The sequence below is a fragment of the Hyla sarda genome, chromosome 3 (assembly GCF_029499605.1).
Source record: "Hyla sarda isolate aHylSar1 chromosome 3, aHylSar1.hap1, whole genome shotgun sequence".
Lineage (NCBI taxonomy): Eukaryota > Metazoa > Chordata > Amphibia > Anura > Hylidae > Hyla > Hyla sarda.
Window position 1 is genome coordinate 160,543,330 of NC_079191.1, and position 24,126 is coordinate 160,567,455.

Consider the following 24,126-nt stretch of genomic DNA (forward strand, 5'->3'; position numbering starts at 1 on the left):
GGTTAAAAATTGACTAAATTTACTCCAGCTCAAACATGGAGCAGAAAAAGCTACTACCAAAGTAAAAAAAGGAAAAATTGCTTTCGTGAAAGAAAATTATCAACAGGCTGAAAGCAGTTGATAAATTAGTCACACATAAGCAAAAAAAAAAGTAAGGAAAAATTACTAAAAAAAGGAATACATAAGCAAATATTGATAAATGTCCCTCTATGTGTGTATGTGCGTATGTATGTGTGTGTGTATGTATGTGTGTATGTATGTGTGTGTGTATGTATGTGTGTGTGTATGTATGTGTGTATGTATGTGTGTATGTATGTGTGTGTGTATGTATGTGTGTATGTATGTGTGTGTGTATGTATGTGTGTATGTATGTGTGTGTGTATGTATGTGTGCGTGTGTGTATGTTCCAGCATCACATCCAAACGGCTAAAGATATTAACATGAAACTTGGCACACATGTTACTTATATGTCAACAACAAACATAGGATAGGTGATTTAACCCTTACCCCCCCCCCATTTGCCAGGGGCGGGGTTTATGTTTAAAGTCCCATACAAGTCAATGGGAAATACATGTTAAGCATAACTTCCAAACGGCTGGAGATATTTCGATAATACTTGGTCACATGTTACTTATATGTCCACTTAAAATATAGGATAGTTAATTTAACCCTTAACTACCCCCATTTGTGAGGGTCGGGGTTTTTGTTTAAAGTCCCATGCAAATCAATGGGAAATGTATGTTCCCACATAACTTCCGTACGGCTGGAGATATTTCAATACCTGGTACACATATTACGGGTCGGGATAGGAGGTTGGGATGGGATGTCGAGATAGGAGGTTGAGATAGGAGGACGGGACATTAAGACGGGAAAGGAGGACAGGATAGGAGGACGGGATGGGAGGTCGGGATAGGAGGACGGGATAATAGGTCGGGATAGGAGGTCAGGATAGGAGGATGGGATAGGAGGACTGGATAGGAGGTCGGGATAGGAGGTCAGGATAGGAGGTCGGGATATGGCAACAATATATGCGGGCGGGATATGAAGTCAAAAGCTTCCTCCTTTATTTATTTTCCTCCCCAACAATGATTAGGAAGGAAAAAACGGGAAACACTGGGTACTCAGCTAGTTTGGTCAATAAAGATGGATAGAATATACGCAATTCTATATTTGATGACCTCCACAGCATATATAAAGGCTAATTCATGAAAATGCAAATCTTTGTATGTAAGAAAAGTCACTATGTATTGTAAATAAGGAAAGTTACTGATGTATGGATTTTACTAATTATTTCTGTCTTGACCAAAATATGCATATTCTTTACACATAAAACGACTGAAGTGGCAATTACATAGAAAGTCATGTTAAATCATGTTTGTAGTTACTATAATAGATGTAAAATAAATAAAAAAAACAATATAAACTGCAACACTAACAAGGGTCTTTTTCCCAGCAGTTCCAGATATCCTCTGCATCAATATTCAAAGAACAAACGTTTAATGGAATTTTACAGGTTAAAGATCCCCTGATATGCCCCAAACAGCTTTCAGCCACCATTGGAAAATAAATTAAATTTTGTAGGTCTTTTGATGCCTCTTAACAAAAGCTCAGGTATGGAGTCTCTGTGGGAGAATGACCTTTCACATCAACAAGAGAACATGTTCTCCGCTTCCAGCACAATAAGGCTTGGTGCTGGTCTGAACAGTGACCTAGTCTGCAATGGGGACATGCTGCTAGCTACAATGAGACGGAGCTCAGAGCCTCCCTTCTGTGGAAGCTATAAAGAGCCACAATAGCAACGAGGCAGCTCGTCTTCCAAAGGCCTCTTGGTGGCCATTTTATTCTCAATGAATGCAAGATAGACCTGCAAAGCCTTTATTTCCTAAACATTTCGCAATGGCTTTTGACTGATGTTGTCCTGGCACATTTTGAAGGGTGTTAGCAATGCTTCTTAGGCATAACTAACTGATTATACCCAGCTCCCCAAGGACCTCTCCTTTCTCTCCAAATGCCAAGCTAAGCAGTAATCCTAAAAAAGGAAAAGAATGAGAATCATGACTTAATTGCCGACATAGGAGAACAAAGATGGCTCTCAAATATAAAAGGCAGATGTATGCAAAGTAGCAAATGAAATAGAGAATACTTACCAAAAAGTTAATACTTTACGAGTAAAAGGCAGGGCCAGCTTCAGTATGCACTAGTTACTAAAGTCCTTCTAGATACAATAAGAGGTATGCTGATCCATCATTTGTCTTCTCTCTGTGATCAGTTATAGTAAAATAAGGAAAGAATAAACATCTGCGCAATTTTCTTTGTAAACGAAATATAAAGTACAGTATTATATTTATTTATTTTTGAATTATATTATCCTGAGCTGTGTTCACAATTTTTTATTTGGCTGCATTATAAAATCTTTGATTTATATATTAAGTTAGCAGATATAGAAAACCTGTCGCAGTTCATTTTCATATCCTTGCCCACACATACAGCATTTAACAGTCTTTCTTTTAAAGAATATAATATACAGTGACTCCCTGACCTACGATGGCCCCGACATACGATAATTTCAACATACGATGGCCTCTCAGAGCCCTTCGAATGTTGAAGGCAGCATCAACATACGATGCTTTTGTATATCGGGGCCATCGCATAAACGGCTATCCGGCAGTGCAGACTGCTTCAGCTGCCACCGGATAGCCGTTTACGGTGCCCCGTGAGCTTCGGTGATGTCTCTTATCTGTCCTCGGGGCTCCGGCATGTCCTCTTCGGGATCCTCTGCATCGTCGGTGCTCTCCATCGTCGTCATCACATCATCCAATTGGAGCGGCGTGCGTAGCGACGTGATGGCGGCGACGGAGAGCGCGGATGCCGGGGAAGCAGAGGCCTTACCGGAGCATCGGGGACACCTCGGGGACGTGGCAACAGCGATGGACGGCAACATCCCGGGCAGCGGTGATGAGCGGTGACGGTCCAGAGTGGCGGAGACAGGTGAGTACAACTTCGTCTAACAGTGGTCTACAACCTGCGGACCTCCAAATGTTGCAAAACTACAACACCCAGCATGCCCGGACAGCCAACGGCTGTCCGGGCATGCTGGGTGTTGTAGTTTTGCAACATCTGGAGGTCCGCGGGTTGTGGACCACTGTCCTATACTTTACATTGCACGGATCCCTCAATATGCGATGGTTTCAACAAACGATGGTCCATTTGGAACGGATTACCATCGTATGTTGAGGGACCACTGTACACAGGGATAAGTTTAGTAGTATCACATGTCATAGGGGGATCCATTTTGAATATATTACAGAAGTATTCCGGTTTCAGGAAAGAAATTTAGAAGAAAAAAAAAATAACTATCAGCAACAAATTTCCAATATTCAATTTTTCCAACATACTTTCAGTTCCTTACTGTTTTCAAGATCTCTGCTTATTTTCATCCAATTCCACCCTGGGATTAAAGAAAATGCCAATTACGGTGAAGACAAAGGAAGAGGACTTGTCTTGTCACAGATATTCCTGGCATTGTGATCACTAAGGATAACTAAGTAAGGCTGGATTCACACTACGGTTTGTAATTACGGTTCCCGTATACGGCTGGGAGGAGGGGTGGGCGGGGCTTAATCACGGCGCCCGCACTCAGCCGTATAGGGAACCGTAGTTAATGTATGTCTATGAGCCGACCGGAGTGAACCGCAGCCTCCGGTCAGCTGCTTTTCTCGGCCGTATGCGGTTTCCCGACCGCAAGCAAAAACGTATATGGGAACCATATATGGGAACCATAATTACAAACCGTAGTGTGAACCCAGCCTAATCCAGACAGCCAGGGACCTAATAAAGTTGGGAGATAAGTAAGAAGGTCCATAGCAACACGTTTCTAGTGGGTGACAGGAACTGTTAGTGGACGCAATAGACTGGCGGGATTGAATTTGCAGACCTTGTTTTGAGCATAAATGGTACCGGCAGAAAAATAGTCATGGACATCTTTGGTCACCAGAAATGATAACAGATGAAATATCTATAGATTTCCAGATGACCTGCTTTTTAGAGTCTTGCCCCAAGGCAAGTAGGCATCATCTCTTGGCAAGTGGGACAATAGTCTATCCAAGGGAAAAATCTTTCAGCAAAATGGGAAGGCATGAACAGAGAAAGCAGCGTCAATGATGTGTTGGGGTCTTCTGCTTAATTTGAAGAATCAAAAGAGTGGGATAGAGTGTGCACTTTGTGCTCTTTGATGTTCTAGTCCATAAGCCAGAAATGCAGAATGACGTTGAAGAGTGCAGCAAATAGCATCTCACTTTTTGTATGGACTTATTGTGTATTTTCATTGTATGTTAATTATATATTTATTATGTGTGTACTTTTTTAATTAAGCACCAGTAAAAATTATGTTTTAGAATATCAGAGGGCCTAATTGGTGGATTTTTTTTGGTATGATAGTTTTCAGTATTCTCTCAAGGGTATTTTTTTATCTATGGTTACAGTCATGGCCGAAAATGTTGGCACCTCTGAAATCTTTCACAAAAAAGGATTGCAGTAACACATGTTTTGCTATACACGTTTATTCCCTTTGTGTGTATTGGAACTAAACCAAAAAACTGAGGAAAAAAAGCAAATTGGACATAATGTCACACCAAACTCCAAAAATGGGCTGGACAAAATTATTGGCATTCTTTCAAAATTGTGCAAAAATAACATTGTTTAAGCATGGGATGCTCCTTTAAACTCACCTGGGGAAAGTAACAGGTGTGGGCAATATAAAAATCACACCTCAAAGCAGATAAAAAAGGAGAGAAGTTCACTTAGTTTTTTCATTGTGTGTCTGTGTGTGCCACACTAAGCATGGACAACAGAAAGAGGAGAACAGAACTGTCTCAGGACTTGAGAACCAAAATTGTGAAAAAATATCAACAATCTCAAGGTTACAAGTCCATCTCCAGAGATCTAGATTTTCCTTTGTCTACAGTGCACAACATTATCAAGCAGCAGGGCCGGTTTTAGGCTTAGCGTGGCCCTAGGCAAAATCAAAAGAGGGGCCCCAAAAGTCGTAATAGTGCACTAACCAGATTTGCACATTTTTGGTCACTTCAAATACCATAAAAAATATCTAAAAAAGCAATTGAAAAGTAAGCGAAAAAAGACCCTCACATCCCCATATACAGAAAAATAAAAGAGTTATAGGGATCAGAATAGTACAATTTTATATTTTTGTATAGTTCCCCCACATTAGGTTGGCAGTATAGTTCCCCCACATTAGGTTGGCAGTATAGTTCCCCCACATTAGGTTGGCAGTATAGTTCCCCCACATTAGGTTGGCAGTATAGTTATCCCCACATTAGGTTGGCAGTATGTTCCCCCACATTAGGTAGACAGTATGGCTTCCCCACATTAGGTTGACAGTATAGATCCCCCACATTAGATTGGCAGTATGTTCCCCCACATTAGGTTGGCAATGTGTTCCCCCACATTAGGTAGGAAGTATGTTCCCCCACATTAGGTAGGCAGTATGTTCCCCCACATTAGGTTGCAGTTCTCCCCCCTTAGGTTGGCAGTATGTTCCCCCCATCATTCCCCACATCATTCTACTGTTTACCAAAAATGAAATGAGGCCTACAAAGAAAAGAACACAGTACTTACAGTGAAATATGTTGGAGGTTCAATGATGTTTTAGGCCTGTTTTGCTGCCTCTGGCACTGGGTGCCTTGAATGTGTGCAAGGCATCATGAAATCTGAGGATTACCAATGGATTTGGGGTCGCACTGTACAGTTCTTTGTCAGAAAACTGGGTTTGCATCTTGGTTCGTCCAGCAGGACAATGACCCCAAACATACATCAAAAATCACCCAGAAAAGGATGGCAACAAAGCACTGGAGAGTTCTGAAGTGGCCAGCAATGAGTCCAGATCTAAATCCCATTGAACACCTGTGGAGAGATCTTAAAATTGCTGTTGGGGAAAGGCCCTTCCAATAAGAGAGACCTGGAGCAGTTTGCAAAGGCAGAGTGATCCAACATTCCGGCTGAGTGGTGTAAGAAGCTTATTGATGGTTATAGGGAGCAACTGATTTCAGTTATTTTTTCCAAAGGGTGTGCAACCAAATATTAAATTAAGGGTGCCAATAATTTTGTCCAGCCGATTTTTGGAGTTTGATGTGACATTATGTCCAATTTGCTTTTTTCCCTCCCTTTTTTGGTTTAGTTCCAATACACACAAAGGGAATAAATGTGTGTATAGCAAAAAAAACATCTGTTACTGCAATCCTTTTCTGTGAGAAATACAACATTTTGTTGAAAAATTTCAGGGGTGCAAACATTTACAGCCATGACTGTATATAGGGTAGCCTTGTATCAGCATCCCTACTTTGTATTTTGTTGTACAACTGCATCAGACACAGGGCCGGCCTTTCAATGGGTTCTGGTGTGTACATTGGACCCAGGCGGCACCTTCACAGGGGCGGCACTTTGCACCCCTTCCATCGTGACCCATTGCGAACCTAGTCTGTCATGGTGCCACTCAGGGTGTATGGAGCATGCTCATGACTCGAGCCCAGTGTTTTCAGTAGCTGGGGTCCGCCGCTAATAACCGGCATGCGGCTGCAGCTGCCTCTTAGGGACAAATAAAGTGTAAAAAAAAAATGTTGTATAAAGGTTTACATTTTTTTTTAATTAACCCCTTCCATATTATATGTTTTTATATAGGGAGCACCAAGAGATCCATACGCAGGGCCGGCGTTAGGGCGGGGCAACCTAGGCAATTGCCTGGGGCCCCCATCTCCAAAGGGGCCCGGCGTCAGGAGCGGACTTCATCTTCCAAAGGGCTCCAGTCACTGTGACAGGGGCCCTTTGGAAGATGGAGTCCGCTCAATGAGGACGAGCAGCGGAGGCGGCGTGACACTGTCAGGAGTCCTGACAGTGTCACGCCGCCTCCGACGGTCCTCATTGATAGCTACTGGGCGGATGGGCAAGCACAGCAGCAGTGATAGGAGGCAGAGGCAAAAGCCGCTCCTTCTATTCACTGTGCAGTACAGAAACAACAAGAGCAGGGGGCAGATACCCCGCCCCGTCCTCTCTCTCCCCTCCCCTGTCAGTTCTTAATTGCTCTGCTGTCTGCTGAGTCTGCCGATGTTCTAGCTCAGCGACAGCCAGCAAGGCCCCTCCTCTTCCAGATTATGATGTTCCCTGAGCTGCGTGCGTCCTGTCACCACAGCAAAGACTTAGTGGTGTAAAGCAGATGCAGTGCAGCCTCAAGGAGCGTCTTAAGAGCAGTCAGTAGAGCAAGGTCAGGCTGGGGGTCCAGCAGTACCAGGAAGCCAGTGGCAGCCAGAGTCAGTTCAGGGACATTACAGGGTAAGTGTTACAGTAAAAAAAACATTACAATACATACACTAATACATAGACACACTATAACCTAGGTGTCCAATCTGTGTCCCTCCAGCTGTTTGCAAAACTACAATTACCAGCATGTCCAAACAGTCCTTGGCTGTCTGGGCATGCTGGGAGTTGTAGTCTTGCAATAGCTGGAGGGACGCAGACTGGTCACCTTGGATGTAAGGGTGCATTCACATGCTGGTAACTAGCAGCAGGTTTCCTGCTGTGGGAAATCCGCTGGGAGTTACGCTACCATTCATTTCAACGGGTCTGCCAGCAGTCTGCAAATCTGCCACTATTGCAGACTGACTGCAGACCTATTGAAATTGTGGTGTCCCGTACCGCATCCTATGCGGTCCCTTTATGTGTATGGGTCCCCATAGCCAGAGTCCCTAGGACGTAGGGGTCCATGTTGTATAGTCTACCCCTTGTCACCTCTATTCCATCTAGTAAACCAGTAACTTATGCAAGGTTTATGTAAATATAGTTATATAAATGTAAATGAATAGTTAATTACCTGCGCGTAGCGTACCAGGACCTGCGGGTCACATGACTAGGTGAACTCTATGGTATTTCTGCTTGAGGACCTGTGGAGGTCCCTATGACGTATGCAATCCCATCATTCTGTGCACGAGCGAATGACAGGTATTCGGACCAATCAGATTCACCCACCCCTGCCCATATAAGGGAGCGGCGGCCATTATTCTCTCTCTTGTTCCTGGGCTGTCAACCGAGAAGGATCTGCGCAGCTATTCTTGCAGTGAGTTAGGCCTGAGCCTTGCGGCGACGGCTGATTAATGCTAAATCGAGAGTGTATCAATCCCCAGACACTCTGCAGCATCACCGGACCTAATCTAACCCCTAAATCCGGACGGATCTGCAATTTCTACCCTAAATTCAGAGACCTTCTAAATACCTCAAGGTCTGCAACAACTGTCAGTCACTGAGCAATATAAGGACTGTTATATTAGACTGTTACTGTGCCTTGGATGTATCGCAAGCACTTAAGTAAAGTTGTTCAAGTTCAAGTTAAATCTCCTTGTGGACCTTCAGTCATTTCATGCACCTATCGTTACTGGGAAGGGCGGCAAAAGGCCGGAGAATTACCTCAGCATACTAGACCCCAGCCTGGCGTCACGAACTATAGGGTTAACATTAACCCCTCATATACCGATACAACATCCCCACTACTATACACCCCCCCAAGGGCAACCACAAAGCCTTTTTGGCGTTGCATGAACAGGATAAGGGTGTGTGCCTACTACAGTCGCCATTAGTGAAAGTGTACTCCCCCCCAGAAAGCGAATTTTATTCATGTTTTGCAAACCGTGTTGCTGTGTACAGGAACAGTGCTTGTGGGGCATCATGCAAGGGGGCCAAGAGAAAAGTAAGGGGGGAGGCGAAGATTTGTCTACAGTTGAAATGTGTAAACTGCGCAATGATAGCGTCCTTCCTGCCCAGCGCCATTTTGGAGAAGCCCACTATAAAAGACATCATGCAGAGCAACCTCTTCAGTCTGCAGAGAGAGGCAGAGAGTACAGACATGGCGGAGAGCAGCGTTCCACGTGGTCAAGTTGGCAAAATGGCGCCGGAAACACGGAAAGTTGTGGCAGTCGCAGCCCAACTTTTTCAAGAGCTGGCTGACCATCTGCAGCGGTTGTCATTAGACGAAGAGGGGGCCTGCAATCTTCCCCCACTGCCTGATGATGACGACGATTGGCCAGAGACACCTCCAGCGAACAGTGCAGGGTGCGTCACCGGTGAGATTGACCAGAACCTGGGGCTCGTGGGCCGAAATCCTGTCGGAGGAGTCTGCTGGGAGTACCCCGCCAGAGGCGGCCTATTCTTCCTCCTCCAGCCCTGAGGTCATTCCTCTATCAAGCTTGCCAAGTGCACGACCGTTCTCACCAAAGTTGCCACAATGGGTGTTCGGAGATGAGCCGGAGCTGATCGAGTACATGCACAGAGTACTTCAACCATTACCTGGGAAGCCACTCCCACCAATCCCAACTCAAGAAAGGGAAAGGGCCCGTCAAGAAGCCGAGCTGGCCGAATTGATGGAAAAGCTAAAGGCCCGATACAAAGAACTCTATGCTCCCAAGCACGTGCATTTGCCTTATGAAGAAAGAGTACGGTATCAAGAAAATACCAAAGAAATGGAGGCATTGTACATCCGTAAATGGGATCACCCCCGAGAAGGGGAGGAGCCATTAGAAAGAAGAAGAGCAACTGTGGCCAAGTTCGACAAGGTCAGAGGTTATGGGACACTCCTTGACTGCCACACTGGGCAGACCATCCTCGTAAACCGGCAAGCAGTGCAAAGGCCATATATCCATAAGAAATTCTACACCTTGGAGGTGGGTGAAATTGTGGAGTACACCCCCGTCCAGAGCCTTCATGGAGAATGGGCTGCAGCGGTCACCAGACCAACAGCCCCATTACAGCTTCCTTTCAAATATTTCCCGTCAACGGATTGGAAGTCCGATCCCTTCAACTTGAGGCCGACAAGGTCTGCTCCTAAAGCCTCCACCAGCATACCCAAGGAGGAGGAGCCTAAAGAGTCAAATCCACCATCTTCTATGTACAGTAAAGAGTCAAGTTCTTCATCTTCTTCATACCGTCGAGAGTCAAGTTCTGCACAGGGTGAAGAAAACAGGCCAAAGTTGCGGCCACCCAAGTCGGTACCTAGACCCTCTCGGAGCAGTGAGAGTTTGTCCAGCTCTGGGGTACCTACTGATGTACCAAGGCCCTCTCGGAGCAGTGAGAGTTTGCCAGTTCCTGAGGTACCAACGAAAGGGTCATGGGTTGCTCCTAATTTGAAGATGGTGCTCAAGCCCTATTGCCCCTCTGTGATACCGGCTAGTAAGCCTATAACCCCTTCTCAAGCTGATTAATGCTAAATCGAGAGTGTATCAATCCCCAGACACTCTGCAGCATCACCGGACCTAATCTAACCCCTAAATCCGGACAGATCTGCAATATCTACCCTAAATTCAGAGACTTTCTAAATACCTCAAGGTCCGCAACAACTGTCAGTTACTGAGCAATATAAGGACTGTTATATTAGACTGTTACTGTGCCTTGGATGTACCGTAAGCACTTAAGTAAAGTTGTTCAAGTTCAAGTTAAATCTCCTTGTGGACCTTCAGTCATTTCATGCACCTATCGTTACTGTGAAGGGCGGCGATAGGCCGGAGAATTACCTTAGCATACTAGCCCTCAGCCTGGCGTCACGAATTATAGGGTTAACATTAACCCCTCATATACCGATACAACATCCCCACTACTATACACCCCCCAAGGGCTACCACAAAATGAAAGGTAGTGTAACACGCAGTAGATTTCCCACAGCAGGAAACCCGCTGCTAGTTACCAGCATGTGAACGCACCCTGATACATGTAATAAAATGTTTTTATTACCCCTGATAGTAGTTCCAGTTCCATATATTAATGGCCTATCGCCAGGATAGGCCATCAATATCTGATTGGTGGGGTGCTGAAACCGAAAAGCTGTTCTGCGGAGCTGCCGCAGCTGTATCAACGCTGTGAATGGGGCCGGAAACAAATGGCCCCATTCACTGTGTAGTGGCCGTGCTGAGTTACTGCAGCTCTGCTCTGTATACAGTGAATGGGAGCAGAGCTGCAGTAATTCAGCACGGGCACTACACAGTGAATGGGGCCATTTGTTTACGGCCCCATTCACAGTGTCGAAACAGCTGCGGCAGCTCCGCAAAACAGCTGATCGGTTTCAACATTAAATGCGCCTATATTTTTGGTAGAATATTAAAAAATTTGGGGCCCCCTTTTTAGGTTTGCCCAGGGCCACACTTTGTCTAAAACCGGCCCTGTCCATACGCACATGGTTTAGGGAATATCTTTACTCAATCAAGTCACAAAAAGAGATTTATTCAGCATGTTAAAGAATATCATCATGATTCTCTCGGTGATCTAGCCTTTCATGGAATCAAATGAGTTAATGATACAGCGGGTATCAAAATGGATTATTAAATCTAAGGCCCATGGTAACCTTGGATTGAATGAAAGGCTGGATTACATCGTTTTTGTATGAAGGTTGCATATTTTAAAGTTTTTGCTTGTTTTTAATTTGCACTTACTTTTGTTATCACCTCCTCTGATGCACGTTATCCCGTTAGATTTCTTAAGGTGATGCCGGTGTGTCAGAGGATAGGGTCTGAGGAAGTGTGCCTGTGCGCACGCGCAACAGCTGTCACCCATTCACTTGTAAGAGCCCCGTCTCGTCTCTGTACAGTACCATGCGCCTTGTCTGCTGAAGTTTAATTAAACCAGCTTTATGTCACTACTGGAGCGGTGAGTGCAATTAATTTTTTTTTCTGCTATTGGATTTACCTTCCATATAATAGGGGTACTCCCGTGGAAAACTTTTTTTTTTTTTTTAAATCAACCTGTGCCAGAAAGTAAATTACTTCTATTCAAAAATCTTAATCCTTCCAATACATTTTATGGGCTGTATACTACAGAGGAAATGCTTTTATTTTTGGATTTCTCTGATGTCATGACCACAGTGCTCTCTGCTGACTTCTGCTGTCCATTTTAGGAACTGTCCAGAGCAGCATATGTTAGCTATGGGGATTTTCTCCTGCTCTGGACAGTTCCTAAAATGAACAGCAGAGGTCAGCAGAGAGCACTGTGGTCCTGACATCAGAGAAATTCAAAAAGTATAGCATTTCTTCTGTAGTATAAAGCCCATAAAAAGTACAGGAAGGATTAAGATTTTTTTAATAGAAGTAATTTACAAATCTGTTTAACTTTCTGGCACCAGTTCATTTAAATGGTACCTCTCATCAAATAAACTTTTGATATATTTTAGATTAATGAATGTTGAATAACTTTCCAATAGCATGTTAATGAAAAATATGCTTCTATCTATTGTATTTTTCCCGATCAGTCCTGTCAGCAAGCATTTCTGACTCATGCTGGAGTCCTAAACACTCAGAGCTGCCAGCCTGCTTTGTTCACAGCCAAACAGGCTGTGAACAAAGCAGGCTGGCAGCTCTGAGTGTTCTCCTTTGTGAACAAAGCAGACTGGCAGCTTGTAGTGTTTAGGACTCCAGCATGAGTCTGAAATGCTTGCTGCCAGGACTGGTAGGGAGACCCCTAGTGGTCATTTCTTCAAAGTGGAAAATTAAATAGAAAGAAGTATATTTTTTAATAACATGCAATTGTAAAGTTATTCTGCATACATTAATCTATAATATATCAAAAGTTTTTTCGATGAGAGGTACCCTTTAAAAAAAAAAGTTTTTCAAGGGGATACCCCTTTAACCCCTTAACCCCATAAAGGACAACTCTGGAATAGGAAAATTATCGTCCATACTGCCGGCAGTAAAAAAATAAATAGGTACATACCTTCCTTCACTCCCCCGGTGCCTCCGGTATCTGGCTCCGGCCTCCGCCGCGATCCTCTTCCCGTTTGCCGGTGGTTGGCGAGTCATACTGCGCTCAGCCAATCACCGGCTGCAGTGAAGTCCCGACTCGGCCGGCGATAGGCTGAGCGGCAGTGTGACGTTTTCGGCCCCGGCAGCAGGTGCCGGTGTAGTGAAGAATTGTGTGTCTTGAAGCGTTCTCACACTGCCGCTCAGCCTATCGCCGGCCGAGTCAAGACTTCACTGCGGCCAGGGATTGGCTGAGTGCAGTATGACTCGCCGACCACCAGCAACCAGGAAGATGGTTACCGGAGGCATCGGGGGAGCGAAGGAAGGTTTGTAGCTGTTTGATTTTTTTTACTGCGGGCAGTATGGAGGATAATTTTCCTATTCCGGGGTTTTCCTTTAATGACGCAGGGTATTTTCCGCTTTTGCATTTTCGTTTTTTCCTCATCACCTTCTAAAAATCATAACATTTTACATTTTGCACCTAAAAATCCATATTATGGCTTATTTTTTGTGCTACCAATTCTACTTTGCAGTGACATTAGTCATTTTACCCAAAAATTCAAAGTGAAATGGGAAAAAAAATCATTGTGCGACAAAACTGAAGAAAAAATGCCATTTTGTAACTTTTGGGGGCTTCCGTTTCTACGCAGTGCATTTTCCGGTAAAAATTCCACCTTCTCTTTATTCTGTAGGACCTTATGGATAAAATGATACCCTACTTACAGAGGTTTGATTTTGTCGTACTTCTGGAAAAAATCATAACTACATGCAGGAAAATGTATATGTTTAAAAATGTCCTTTTCTGACCCCTATAACGTTTTTATTTTTCCACATATGTGGAAGTATGAGGGCTCATTTTTTGCACCGTGATCTGTAGTTTTTATTGGTATCATTTTTGTATTGATCAGACCTTTTGATCGCTTTTTATTAAGTGACCACAAATATGCTATTTTGGACTTTGGAATTTTTTTACGTGTTCGCCATAGACCGCGCGGTTTAATTACTATTATTTTTATAGTTCGGACATTTACGCACATGGCGATACCACATGTGTTTATTTTTATTTTTATTTACACTGTTTTATTTTTTTTATTGGGAAAAGGGGGAGTGATTCTGACTTTAATTATGGAAGGGGTTAAATGATCTTTATTAACACTTTATTTTCACTTTTTTAGCTCCGATAAGGGGCTATAACACTGCACACACTGATCTTCTACACAGATCACTGCCTGGCAATAGCCGGATATTGATCAGTGTTATCGCTGCTCGACTGCTCCTGCCTGGATCTCAGGCACGGAGCAGTCATTCGGCCAACGGACAGCGAGGAGGCAGGTAGGGATCCTCCAGCTGTTCAGCAAGCTGTTCGGGACGCCGCAATTTCATTGATAGCCGCCGGGACCGGCGCTATATGACGCGGGGTCAGCGCGTGACCCCGCGTTCTATAGTGGGAGCCCGCTCATGACGTATGCATACGTCATATAGTTGGAAAAGGTTAAGGACCAAGCCCAATATCACCTTAAGGACCAGAGCGTTTTTTGCACATCTGACCACTGTCACTTTAAGCATTAATAATTCTGGGATGTTTTTACTTTTCATTCTGATTCCAAGATAGTTTTTTCGTGACATGTTCTAGTTTATGTTAGTGGCAAACTTTCGTCATATACAATATGTCTACTTTATGTTGGCATCATAAAGTTGACATGTTTTTACTTTTGGAAGACATCAGAGGGCTTCAAAGTTCAGCAGCAATTTTCCAATTTTTCAGGGACCAGTTCAGTTTTGAAGTGGATTTGAAGGACCTTCATATTAGAAATACCCCACAAATGACCCCATTGTAGAACCTCCACCCCTCAAAGTATTCAAAATGACATTCAGAAAGTTTGTTATCCCTTTAGGTGTTTCACAGGAATAGCAGCAAAGGAGAAAATTCAGGTGAAGGAGAAAATTCTAAATCTTCATTTGTACCCCAATTTCTCTCGAGTAAGGAAATACCTCATATGTGTATGTGAAGTGTTCAACGGGCATAGTAGAGGGCTCAGAAGGGAAGGAGTCACATTTGGCTTTTGGAAAGCAAATTTTGCTGAAATGGTTTTTGGGGGGAATGTCGCATTTAGGAAGGTGCCAGAACAGAAAAAAAAAAAAGAAAACATGGCCTACTATTTTGGATGCTACACTCCTCAAGGAACGTAACAAGGGGTCCAGTGAGCCTTAACACCCTACAGGTGTTTGACGACTTTTTGTTAAAATCAGATGTGTAAATGAAAAAAACATTTTTTTCTTCACTAAAATGGTGGGTTTTCCCCAAATTTTACATTTTTACAAGGGGTAGTAGGAGAAAGTGCCCCCCAAAATGTGTAACCCCATTTCTTCTGAGTATGGAAATACCCCATATGTGGATGTAAAGTGCTCTGCTGGCGCACTACAATGCTCAGAAGAGGAGGAGCGCTATTGAGCTTTTGGGGAGAGAATTTGTTTGGAACGGAAGTCAGGGGCCATGTGCGTTTTCAAAGCCCCCATGGTCCCAGGACAGTGGACCCCCCCCCCCACATGTGATCCCATTTTGGAAATTACACCCCTCACAGAATTTAATAAGGGGTGCAGTGAGCAGTTACACCCCACTGACGTTTAACAGATCTTTGGAACAGTGGGCTGTGCAAATGAAAAATTTAATTTTTCATTTTCACGGACCACTGTTCCAAAAATCTGTCAGACACCTGTAAATGCTCACTGCACCCCTTATTAAATTCTGTGAGGGGTGTAATTTCCAAAATGGGGTCACATGTGGGGGGGGGGTCCACTGTTCTTGGACTACGGGGGCTTTGTAAACGCCCATTACATTACGTGGGGGGTGTAGTTTCCAAAATGGGGTCACATGTGGGGGGGGGGGGTCCATTGTTCTGGCACTATGGGGGCTTTGTAAACACACATGGCCTTCAATTCCAAATTTTCTCTCCAGAAGCCCAATGGCGCTCCTTCTCTTCTGAGCATTGTAGTTCGCCAGAAGAGCACTTTACATCCACATATGGGGTATGTTCTTAGAAATAAGGTTACACATTTTGGGGGGCTTTTTTCCTATTTTCCCTTATGAAAATGTTCCCATCCAACTTTAACGAAAATTCATCAAACACCTGTGGGGTGTTAAGGCTCACTATACCCCTTGTTATGTTCCATGAGAGGTCTAGTTTCCAAAATGGGGTCACACGTGGTATTTTTTCCGTTTATGTCTGAACCGCTGTAAAATCAGCCACCCCTGTGCAAATCACCAATTTAGGCCTCAAATGTACATAGTGCGCTCTCACTCCTGAGCCTTGTTGTGCGCCGGCAGAGCATTTTAGGCCCACATATGGGGTATTTCCGTACTCAGGAGAAATTGCGTTACAAATTTTGGGAGTCTTTTTTTCCTTTTACCTCTTGTGAAAATAAAAAGTATGGGGCAACAACACCAGCATGTCAGTGTAATTTTTAAATATTTTTTACACTAACAGGCTGATGTAGACCCCAACTTTTCCTTTTCATAAGGGGGTAAAAGGAGAAGAAGCCCCCAAAATTTGTAAAATAATTGCTCCGGAGTACGGAAATACCCCATATGTGGCCCTAAACTGTTTCCTTGAAATACGACAGGGCTCTGAAGTGAGAGAGTGCCGTGAGCATTTGAGGACTAAATTCGGTTTGCATAGGGGTGGACATAGGGGGATTCTACGCCAGTAATTCCCAAACAGGGTGCCTCCAGCTGTTGCTAAACTCCCAGCATGCCTGGACCATCAGTGGCTGTCCGGAAATGCTGGGAATTGTTGTCTTGCAACAGCTGGAGGCTCCGTTTTGGAAACACTGCCATACGATACGTTTTCATTTTTATTGGGGGGGGGGGGGACAGTGTAAAGGGGCGTATATGTAGTGTTTCACCCTTTATTTTGTGTTAGTGTAGTGTTTTTAGGGTACATTCACACTGGCGGGGGTGTACTGTGAGTTTCCCGCTAGGAGTTTGCGCTGCGGCGGAAAACATGTAGCAGTTCAAACTTGAAGCAGGAAACTCGCTGTAAACCCGCCCATGTTACCTAACTCAGTATTTTCCAACCAGTGTGCCTTCAGCTGTTGCAAAACTATAACTCCCAGCATGTACTGATCGCCGAAGGGCATGCTGGGAGATGTAGTTATTCAACAACTGGAGGGCCAGAGTTTAGAGACCACTGCACAGTGATCTCCAAACTGTGGCCCTCCAGAAGTTGCAAAACTACAAATCTCAGCATCCCAGACAGCAAATTGCTGTGTCGGCATGCTGGAAATTGTAGTTTCGCAAGATTTAGAGGGCCAGAGTTTAGAGACCACTGCACAGTGATCTCCAAACTGTAGCTCTACAGCTGTTGCAAAACTGCAAATCCCATCATGCTAGAAGTTGTAGTTTTCCAACATCTGGAGGGCTACAGTTTAGAGACCACTGTATAGGGGTCTCAAAACTGTAGCCCTCAAGATGTTGCTAGGCAACTATTCACCTGCTTCCGTAGGATCGCCGCACCAGGGAGCCGCATTGCCATCCACTGCCGCCCGCCGCCAATCGCCGATGGGTAAGTGGACCTCCAGCACCGGTCACCATCGGTTCTGCCCGGACTACTGTGGGTGGGCAGAACGGGGGAACCAAACTTTATCCCCCCCCGCCCCTATCTGCTATTGATCGGTCACTTATGACCAACCAATAGCAGGGGTAGGAGGGGTGGCACCCCTGCCACCTCACTCCTATCCCTTCAGGGGGATCGGGGGTGTCTTGGGAAACCCCGATCCCCCTTATTTTCCAGGTCACCGGAGACCTGTATGACCCGGAATCGCTGCAAATCGCCGGTGTGAATTCACTGGCGATTTGCGGTGATCGCCGACATGGTGGGGTCTCAGGACCCCCCTGGTCATTGGCACGGGATGCCTGCTGATAAATATCAGCAGTCATCCCGGTCCCCGCCCAGCGCGCGGCGGGGACTGAAGTACCCACGGGCATACTGGTGGAGGGGGGTGCAGCATTTCACTCCTGGACTCAAGCAGCACAATGTCTTGGGCTGACCCTGATCAGACATATTTACAAACACGTGCCAAAACACCAAAGGTTTATTTCCTCAAAATCATCTGCGTAATCTGTGTAAGAAGCATTCAGTAAAAAGCGACAAGGACAAGATTCTTCTTCTCCTGAAGTTATACTGCTTCAAGCTGTGCTTTTTAAGCTATAGTCAAGTTTTGTATTGTACTGGATTGCATCTGAAGTTTAGTAAAGTTCAAATTGTTTCACAGAACCCTGGCTTCAGGAATCCAGGGATTTGTGTGCGGGAACAGCTTTACAGTGGAAAAAGATATTTTAGGGTTTACAGAGGAAAATTGGGTTGATACCACTTAGCCAGACACATTAGGGACTACTTATCTCATCATTCCAGCCCGCTACAATTCCCATAGCCACCACAGCACATAGACAACACATTGGATCTTATTTACTAACAGTGTCTGGTTTTCACTAGAGGGAAATGTTGTTTCAGACTTGCAGGCTTCCTCTCTATTTACTATTGGGAAAAGTCGGGAACATTTTCTGACCAGCTTTTTCTAGGTGGAAATTTCCAGCCATCTATCCACAGGATTTTCTGTGAATTCAACAGTAAATCTGTCAGGTTGTGAAACCACGCACCTATTGGGCTGACCACGCCCCCCTTTGTGACAGACCACACCTCCATTTGGCTTTTCACAGTGCAATGTCAGGTTTGTCGGATTTTTCCGGCGCACACTTTCGCACACTGGTCGCAGACTGGCGCACACATGTCGCAGACACTCTGCGCCAAAATAACCGGACAAAAACTGGTTTCAGCTTAGTGAATGAGGTCCATAGTTGGTATTATTCCCGCTTGTAAACTCAAAGGAACAATAGAATAGTGGATAGGCTAATGGAGTGCTTGAGCACTAACAGATGCCACTAGCAATGGGTTCTCCAGACAAAATGTAGGGAGTCGATGCTGGACAACTAGGACTAAGTGTATGAAGTTGCCCACAGAGCCAAAACCCACAAATTTACAGACAGAAATGTGGTTTGTCCACCAGGTAAGAATCACTGGAATAGATAATTTTAAGGTCCTACTAAACCTATGCGAGTTTTATGGCATTTGGAGACAATTACATAAATAATGTCATGTATTTCAAAGTTGGCGCTCGTGGTCTGGGTGCTTAAAGGGAAGCTGTCATCAGTGTCATCAACACAAACCTTTTGGTACAGGCAGGTATTACAGGTGACACCAATTAAAACAATACTTACTTATCTCCAATCCGTGGTCCTGTTCGGCTATTATCTTTTTTAATTCGGTAACAGGCTTGGAGCACGGTAGGAAAACAATGATGTCCCCGGTTAGGTCAGATAACAGCTGAACGATCATGATCGATGGATCATGGTTAGGTAAGTTTTGTTTTTATCAGTGTCACCTGCACTTTCTGCCAGTTTTGTGACAAAGGTAAGGAACTGCACAGCATAGTGCTGTGATACTGCTGCACAATCTGAGCATCTTGACAAAGGTGGACCAGAAAAGATTATGTAAATGATAATGACCTGGTTCATTAAAGACAGGGAAAAAAGTAGCCAGAAAGTAGTCTTAGCAATTAGTAGATTAGCAATTTTAGGGTCACCACATTCCCAGAGAGGATTGGGCCAAGAAAGAGGTTTACTATATAATAGCGAGATGGTGAAAGCTACCTTAGCATGCTCGGAAGGAAACATGTTCATGAGGTTCAAAAACCTTATAAAGTCTCTGGATCACCATGACAGTGTGTGGAGGTAATGGCAGTTGGACTTCAGAACCACTGTCGTGGGAGGAGAAGCAAATGTTGTACAAGGTACCTGGCAGAAATAAAGTCAAAGAAACAAGATGGGGCTAAAGTCAGAATATAGAACACTAGGATAAAACACCTTCACTGGAATGCTAGAAACTTTTTTATTAGTTTCTTTATATGGGAATATCCCTTTAAGGCCACAAATACGTCTGCCCTTAAAGGGGTATTCCTATCTTTTTACCCTCCAGCCTGAAAAACAGCTGCAATGGCTATTTTACACAATGTATGTGACTTCTACTGACACATAAACATTGAGGCCCCAAAAGTATAAGATCAGAATTCTCGTGCAAGTTTTTTCTTCCATAGGGAAACATTAAGCCTGGTTACTGTGACTGCAGCTCGACTTCATTGTTTCAGAGAGTGGAGCCTTGTGTAAATAAATGTAATATTACGTCTTAAAGGGGTACTCTGCTGCCCCAGCTTTTGGAACATTTTTATTCCGAACACTTGGAGCGGAAGGTGGGGGTCGTGACATCACAGCCACGCCCCTCGTGACGTCACGCCATGCCCCCTAAATACAAGTCTATAGGAGGGGGAGTGGCAGCTGCCACGCCCCCTCCCATAGACTTGCATTGAGGGGGCATGGTGTGACATCACAAGGGGTGTGGCCATGATGTCACAACCTCCAATGCCCACACCCAGCATTCTAAAGGAACACAGAGATGGCAGGGGTCCTAGCTGCGGGACCCCCGAGATCAGACATCTTCTCCCCTATTCTCTGGATAGGGGATAAGATGTCTAGGGGCGGAGTACCGCTTTAATTTGCAGCACAAAGCAATAGTTCCATCCTGGAGAAAACCACAACACCTGGGAAACTTCTCAACAGAACCATTGTATGGAGCATGATAAGCCTCCTATGAAAGATAAGAAGGGGTCTACAAAGAGGGGCAGTTAAAAATGCAGTTGAAATTTTAGATGTATCTGTTAAGAACAAGATGATAAGTAAGGTGACCAGCTTTAGTAAGAAGATCTGTGTGCATATGTCTACTTCATGAATAAACTGGATTATATTTAATCGCTGAGTTAATCTGCCAGAAAGTGAAAACATTCATTATAATCATTGTATTTTCTACTGTATTACAGATCAGAAAAACCACATTATAACAATAGAACTAAAGTAATAAGCAGGTGTTCTTTCCGTCAGACATGGAAGCGTCAGAGAAGACAAAACATAAGAAGTAATCTACCGATTTTCAAGTCAATGCATTTGACCTTCTTGTATTAGGTAGTATAATAAATACAGGAAAATAGTCATTGATATATATGAAAAGCCAGATTTTATTTTGAGTCTACCCACAGAAAAAGCCATGTTGAGATAATCCAAGGACAGCTGAAAGATGTAACAAAATTAGACTTTCATAAACAAAGTGATTTTTCGAGATTAAGCAGACACATGTTGCTTCTTCTGCAAGGATTATAGTGAGCGTGGTTACATTTATTATGGAAGGTTTAGGACCTAAGCAAAGACTGATTCCATTCATGCTCAAAGGCTTTGTTGAGCATGAAGGAGATCAGTAAGTTACACGTTATGACACTTGGAATTTTAGCCTTACTTGTATAAAAGAGTTCTAGGGTTTTTTAGGTTTTGCCCTTCTGGGAATCTGTAAAACCCAAAATTATTACTTTATATAACCGTCAATTCATAATGTACTGTAATGTCACAGTATCTTGTTTTTCCAAGGCTGTAGACCACTGTGAAGTTTTATTTGGTGAAATAGTCATGCAGCAGCCATTGGAAGACATAGCCATGTCATGTTTTATGACTAGTCACTAAGGGCTGGTACATATATGAGACCAAAAGTGAGTGGTGGCATCTGGTGACAGAACAATTAATAGGAGAGGTTAATTAAATCATTTTTGTTATTTCTATATCCCACAGGTTTCTATGGAAAATCAAGTATTGTCTGCCGTTAGATAAATTCCTATGGTTTCGGTTCTCTTTGTGGCTGGGTAGTGTACTTGTCATTTCAAATGACTTTTCAGGATAAGCTAAAGGGTACATAAGGGGCAGCACTATTTTTGACCTTTATATTACTTGCATATGGAATTTTTTACCAGTTTTACCCCTCACTAGGCTTAATCTCTAAAGGCTATTCATTTGTTTGACAGACATCTCTTATGTTCCCTCCATACACGTTAAGTTGTACCGAATGCTCATGTATTGTAAATGGGGAGAGTGCATGTAAACCACTGTTGGACTCAACTGGTGGCAGCTTATCTCCTGGAAAACAAAAGTCAGGCAGTTTAAGCCCAACTTTTCTCTTCCCAATGTCATTATTGTCGGGAGGTCCCCATTCACATTAGAGAGTTTGTCGAACCCACCAACATTGGGGGAACCTTAAGGCACTACTGTCATTTAAAAAAAAAACTTTTGACATGTTGCGCAGACATTTTAAATATTTTGATTGGTCAGGGTCTCAGTGCAGAGACCCCCATCAATCTGTAGATATACTGGGTGCTCAAACCCTCTCATTGGCAGGCAGGCTCCATAGACGTGTAATGAGTGAAGGGAGTGAAGCACACTGACATGAGTTTCTCCTGGCTACATATAAGCACCATATGGGTTACAGCACTAAGACCCCAACTGATCAAAACTGTTTATATATCAAAAGTTTTTGTTTTAAGTAACAGCAATTCTTTAAAAGTCAGCATTCACTGAGCTCTACTTCAAATTGGATAGAGATTAGTTCCTAAGATCTTTTCACACAGATAAGAAGAAATGCTACATCTCTACCTTCCTGTAGCAAGCCCAAAAAGTATCAGCAGCATGGAAGACATTGCAGAGCAGTACTGAGCAGTGTAAGCTTTGAATCCAGCACTGGATGTGACAGTAAGCCCAGCAGTGTCTTTCTTTCACTGTCCTCCCCTTTCTATAGACTTTTATAGGCCGTGTAAACCCCAAATTAATCCTCACTTCTGTATGGATTCCCTTTATTGATGTATTTAAGAAGACTGGTGTGGGGGAAGAAAGGAGCCCAATAAGTGAAAAGTAAAAATTTTTCTCTTTATTCTCTCCAAATATTCAACGAGAAGCCATATCAATTTGAATCTATTTAGGTAAATTTTGATTTTAATACTGTGTTTGAATGCATGTCTATGTAGGTTTCTCCATCATGGTATATAGTAATGGTAAATCAAAATCAACTTAACTTGTGTTTTATATGGATATCAGAAATTGGTTGATGTGTGCTGACTGTATACTTGTGACCAAGATACTCCAATCAGGGTGTGATCCCCAGACCACCCAAATAAGATATACAATAAATAAAATGTGTAAAACTGGTTGTTGATGGGGTGTTGCAATGTAAGATGATGTTATATAAAATTTTGCAAAATGTTCGTGGTGTGTGGTTTGATTAGTTATACATAGATACGTGACCGAGGATGATACCAGAGTTAATAGATGGGGTAGTGGTAAGTGTGAGTGGAAAAAAAGAGAAATGGAAAAAGGGAATAAGAAAAATCAGGTAAAAGGAAGTGTTTATTCTGTTCTGTTAAAAGGTTTGGTATACACTGTGGGGACAGAGCTGGGCCATAGTGCTTTGCTTCTCCGTTATTAAACAACAATTTATGTATTAATATCAAACATAGAATACACAGTATATTGGCTAAAGGTTAGCAGCAAAGTCTGTATCAAACTAAGGTAGATTGTTCTAGGTCGCAGAGTCCTTAAGTAAACGCAGCGCACATGCGCAAAGATCCCCTTAGCTAGAAGCTGCATGCGATCCTGCGCTAGTATGTCTAGTAGCATGTGTTTGCCAGGCTACGGGGAAAGGGTGCAGTCTGCGGCGTGCATAGGGCAAATAGTGCAGCAATGATCCCTTGGTTACACAAGTGTGCTGCACTGTTTAGTCCTGAATACAGCAGTAGGAAGGTATGTGATATAAGCTGTACAGCGTACCTCTTACCCTTCTGTCTGATGTCTGTAACTGTATTCCCGTTGGCATTGCAGCTTCAGCTGTGGACAAGGTCTCTGGCAGGACCACGATCTGTCCCAGGCAGTGGGCTGTTGATGCACTATAGATGTGGGGGCGTGTGGCTCTGCGCCACACTGTGATGATGCTGATCTCCTTTTGGTTTGGGAAAACACGGATGGTTCTTCGTGCCCAAAATGTTGAAAATGGTCTCCTTGTACAGGCTTTGTCTGTGTGTAGTCAGGTGTGCAGACTAAATGCGTTTTGGACTTCTCAGTCCTTCTTCAGTAGTCATAATGGTTCAGATTTGTGTTTGACAAGAATTTATACTAGTTCAGTTGGTCCCAAAAGTCGGACCAAAGTCTGTGGATTGGGATACCTAAAGGAATATGGAAAAAACATGGAGTAGATTCCAGATTTAGAAGAAAGGGAGATAGGGAAAGTTGGGACATTGAAAGTGAAGGAGAGAAGTAAAGATGAAATAAAGAAATATGTAATATGTAATCTTCCTGTAAGGTAGTCTTAGGAAATATATATATGATTAAATGAATGTAATATGTTTGGGTGAAAAAAAATAAGAATAATAAATAAAT

The 24,126-nt window shown here is 43.6% G+C and overlaps 1 long non-coding RNA gene across 1 annotated transcript in view; it reads right to left on the reverse strand.

Moving 5' to 3' along the window:
• Positions 1-1,430: 1,430 nt before the first annotated feature.
• The window catches only part of LOC130361834 (uncharacterized), a 70,151-nt gene continuing 47,455 nt past the window's right edge, over positions 1,431-24,126 (reverse strand). Inside the window, exons 2-4 of the long non-coding RNA XR_008891168.1 lie at positions 19,483-19,626; positions 2,148-2,259; positions 1,431-2,029 (exon numbers count right to left, since the gene is read on the reverse strand). This is a non-coding gene — a long non-coding RNA (uncharacterized LOC130361834). The remainder of the gene's footprint in view (positions 2,030-2,147; positions 2,260-19,482; positions 19,627-24,126) is intronic.